Source organism: Telmatherina bonti (assembly GCF_933228915.1).
Source record: "Telmatherina bonti genome assembly, chromosome: 5".
Taxonomy (NCBI): Eukaryota; Metazoa; Chordata; class Actinopteri; order Atheriniformes; family Telmatherinidae; genus Telmatherina; species Telmatherina bonti.
In genome coordinates this window covers 19,125,716-19,130,850 of record NC_136623.1, presented here as the reverse complement: position 1 = coordinate 19,130,850, position 5,135 = coordinate 19,125,716, and positions in this window count along the sequence as shown.

Here is a 5,135-nt window from a genome sequence, read left to right as displayed (position 1 = left end):
GTTAAGACATTGTTTTTACACACATAATTAAGATTAACCATTGGGCTAATATATTTTACAAACAACATCCCTGTGCTTTGTAAGAACTGCAGCTCAATTCAATTTTATGAATGTATGTGCTAAACATGGTTTTATGTAGAAATGGCTGCAAAGGTGATCGTCCGTAAGTCAAATGGTTCAGTGAAAGCAAAAACATAAGTACTTCGAGTCAGTGTGGTCCTTTTCTTAGAAAATATCATTCTCACCATTTGGTCGATTCAGCTAATTTGTCAGTATGGTCGATCAAAGTAGATACTTATTTGGAAGGAAGACCAAGGACACACTAGTGGGAATACATCTTTTGGTTCCTGGGAATGCCTCAGAACAAATAGTCATAGAAAAGACCTGTGGGTTATAATTATTTCTTTCAAATGCAGCTTAAGTATGGCTATTAAGCCGTATTGTACATTAGAAATAAAGCCTGCTGTTAAAATTTTGAATCTGAATTCCTTCTCCATTTTCTTCTCCTACACATACACATATTACTCAGTCCATTTACAGCATACTGTAATTTGTATGTCTCTGACTATGAGAATGATAGAATATCAACATTATGAATATAGAAAGAAGTAGAAATTACAGCGGAATTTTATATGGATAATAGCAAAATCACACAAAAGCAAACAGATGTTAAATTCATCCACCACTTTTTCTCAAACCTTTAATATTCACACTGAAAAAAATAAAAGAGCAAAAGAGAATTCACAGTCGGGTTTATTTCCAAACATTTTTAATGAGATATAAAGATTAAAATGTGTTCTTCTAGGTTGAACAGCACATTAAAGGGCAATTTAGGTTCATGAGGGGCTTGAGCCTGTCCCAGCTGTCCTCAGCCAACAGGCAGGGGGTACCCTGATCAGGTCAACAGGCCACTGCAGGGCCAACACAAAGACTAATGAGACAAACCACAATTATGCTTTCTCCAGGTTGATTTAGGAATCACAAATTGCATCACTGTGGAGTTTTTTTTTAAAATATGGGAATAGGCTGGAATACCAGGACAGAACCCTCAAATGCTCAGGAAGAACATGCAAACTCTTTACAGAGAGGCACGGAGATGTTTCCAAGAAATACTTTTATCAGTAAGTGTGGGGTGGCCAATCAACAGATATCACAAATCACAGTATCCACTATGGATACTGTAATAGAGTTAACTATCGTTGTTAACTCTGTTCATTAGTGTGTGAAATCCAATTTGAGCTCTTTCCAATGTCAAACTTTTTTTTCTAGCTTAAATCACAGCTTTGATTATTTCTGACAAGATGAAAATACTGAAGTCAAGGCATGTGGGGTATTAAAATTTCACTGAATTAAACAGCATGAACTTTGGAATTAGGTCAATTGGTATTATAAAAACACAAAAACTTAAAGCGGAGATAAAATTATTTAAATTAAACACAAAAAGGCCAGTGATCAACCAGTCAACACTGGGACAGCTGCTCTTCTTGCTGCTGCAATCTATTGGCTGAACCATAACTTTATCTGTCACACTACTATTTTCACCTTCTGACATTATTTCAGGGAGAACAGATTTATAATCTGTAACAAAATAAAGCCAAAACAATTTTATGAATATGGCACATTTTTTTAACCTCACCAGATCAACCAAAGTGTATCTATATAAACAGCACATAAGAGGTAATTATGACAACTAAAATGAAACATCTTAAACAATAGAAATAAACAGCTATCAATAATAAATGCAAGTTGCAAATAATATTAATGATTAATAATTACATATATGGCGGTACAAGATATAAAACAAAAAAAAAAAAAGAAAAAAAAAAAAAGAAAAAGATGGTGACTTTTGTTTATGTGCTAATAAACTTAACTCACTATTGATCACAGCTGGGCTGCAACATGGGTGGTCAATGAGATCTCAGAGGTGGCCATGCCCCCCCCAGACCCACTCCTAAAATCTCCATTACCCTTGCATGTTGTTTGAAGTATTTAGTAAATACTCGTAAGGCAACAGGAATGCTGGACCCTGGATTATGTGGCACTGATTTCTACATCACATTATGCTGAAACTGCATGAGGCAAAACCTTTGTTCACAGTTTTTTCCTCTGTTAATGTCACATCATGCATAATGTAACTCATAGTTTTTATGCAAATTATAATCACATTATAATCAAAGTAACTAATAGCTAAAGTGTACAAAACAGTATAAAACTTCTTGTTAATTATAAAGAAACAGATAATGGAAATATAAGGAAGCATTCTAAAGAAAACACTCCAAGAAATCCGTACGAGAACTTGTACATATATTCTCTAAAAGAAGAAATGTGTTTTGTTTTTCCTTGTAAAAAACAAACAAACAAACAAACAAAACAAACCACAAACACAGAAGCTGCATTTCTGCAAAGTTCATATTGAAAATAAAGTCCATAACAAGAGGTCTGGAGAGCTGCTGATATGGAGTGAAAGTCTTCTGAAGCAATCAGAGGTAATAACGTCTGTGTATTTGTCACATATGGAGAAAAATCATACATGATTTTGTCATTACTTCATTTCAAATATTGCCATTACAACTCCCTTACACTGTGACTTTCTTAATCTTTGTCCCACTCTCTACAAGAACTTCTTTTCCATCCTCTTTCTCCTGCCGCTTAATCTCTCTTTTTTTCTTTGTCAGGAGATGAAAGGCTCCCACGCTTGCCACCACCACAAAACTGAGAGCCAGAATCACGAATCCAAGCTCAAGTAAGTGCGAGGTTCCCTCTCTTAACAGGTTAAATTGGTCCCACAGCCCCACAGCTATGCAGCTAAAGCTGATGAGAGTTCCCCAGAAGCTAAATGCCAGCATACAGGATCCACAGGACATTTCAACACCCCCAGTCACCACAGTGATACCTGCCACTGAGACAACTCCACTCGGTAAGGTCACTGTCTCAGGTTTGCAGTCAAATGAAACAGTCGGGGAGAGATCAGCTAAAGTGGAAGGATTGAGAGTTTCCATCTGGGCTGCCATGGCTGCTTCCCCTCCTGCAACATGACACATAAGTGTATTATATATATATATATATATATATATATATATATATATATATATATATAGCGAGAGAGAGAGAGAGAGAAAGAGCGAGAAAGAGATAGATAGATAGATAGATAGATAGATAGATAGATAGATAGATAGGTAGATAGATAGATAGATAGATAGATAGATATAGATATAGATATAGATATAGATATAGATATAGATATAGATATATACATGAATAAAATCCTCTCTTTTGAGTTCACACAGTGTTATGCAGTTTGTATTTTGGGAGCTTTTTAAATTTTTTTCAGGCTTTCACCTCTTTAATGAGTGCCTCATACAATATTTGCGGCCATATGAATTAGTTTGACAGAACCTAATATGCTAACTCACACTCAGATAAATAATATCATTGCAACGTCAGGATTTAACATTCATATTTGAAGTTATAGAGTCAAATTGCACACAAAGAGCAGTGGTACTCACCTCTGAGTTCATTAATGGGCTCAGATCTCAGCTGAAACTGTCACATGAAAGTCCCATGAAATCAGCTATGCATCTTTTTAAACTCTTAATTTCATTGCCAAAAGACTGGCTGAAGCTGCTGCTGACCTTCTCTTGAGGAGAAATGGGAGCAGACGCCCAAGTCCTTACATACATTGCCTGATTGAGGTCTTAGAAAATGGTGCACACAATCACAAAGACATAGTTTGTTTGTTCCTCTCTTTCCCTGTGTTTAGTAGGAAGCTCTCGTCTGTCATTATGTGTCATTATGAACCATTAACAGATTTTTATCTGAAAACAACTCCCTTCCTCTTTTCCTCTTGCTTTCGCTCTTAAAATCTAAGTTGCGCCCCAAAAGGCATTGTTTGGGTTGAGAACTGATTTGTCCTTTTTTAAAGCATTGTCCAGTCCAATGTCTGCATCCCCCACATCATGTCTCACTGGCAGGGAGGTGAAAAGTATTTCCTGAGAACTCTTACATTTTGAAACTTTGACTTGTACAATTGATCTCCTAATCGCTAGACCAGAGAAAACACTCCTGCAACACAGTTTTCGGCCTGATTCCCTCATCAGTTACCATTCGTGGGTTCAGATCTTAAACTGCACACATTAAATATCAGATGATTGTAGTGACAATCTGATGAAGCATATTTCTAATGTAAATATCAGTCCTGACATTTTACAAGCATTACCGAAGCACAGTGGAAGCTGGAACAGCTCCGTTACTGAGGAATAATCCTCTGCAGCCAATAAGGTTGTTTCCACCGACCTAATTAGGTCTTCTTAGATTGACGTCTACTCCCATTGAACTTTAACCCCACCTCCTCCAGAAGACAAAACAAACAAAAAACAGCCACAAAAATCCAATGCATATCATTGTTAACATTAAGAAGAACCACATCTTCACTTTTTACTCAGGGTGGTCAGTGTGCTTTGATGCCAGACATACTGGACATTTTTCACATTCAGGAAAATATTTTAAGCCACAAATCCTCATTCATTCAGCCACAGGCAATGAGTCCAGCCCAGGGTTCATGTCACATGTATGGGATTGTTTGGCGGAGAGGAGGGGGTAATTCTATTGGCCGTCGCACCTTCAGGATAAAGATGACGGTAATAGGCTAAGTGTATGGGGCAGAGCAGCAGTAATCCAATACGTGGACTCAGTGAATATATTTAAGGAACAAAACACATCCCGGAAATAATAAAGATAAATGAACGATTATCAAGCTGTCAAGTCAACACCCACACTAAATTCATGTTGCTGCACTTTTGTCTTTACTGTTTCTGCTTCTTTTCCTGGAGAATTGTTACATAACACCTCCACCTCTATTCTATGTTAGTCTTTAGAGGATAATCAAAGAAATGTGGAAATGTGTCAGGCAAAGATTGCCTTCAAGACATCTTGATCTGCTTTTTATCAGCATGATGCCTAATGTAAGGTGATTGCTGAAAATAAAGATAAGAGATCATCAGTGAAATCATCAGTGTGCTGCAAACAACCAGGGATCCAACCAACAAGTGCTGAAGCGACAACAAGAAGCATGAAGATGTAGCTCACAACCACAAATCCAGCGTGAAGACGGAAGGAAACATGGACGACGCTGGAGC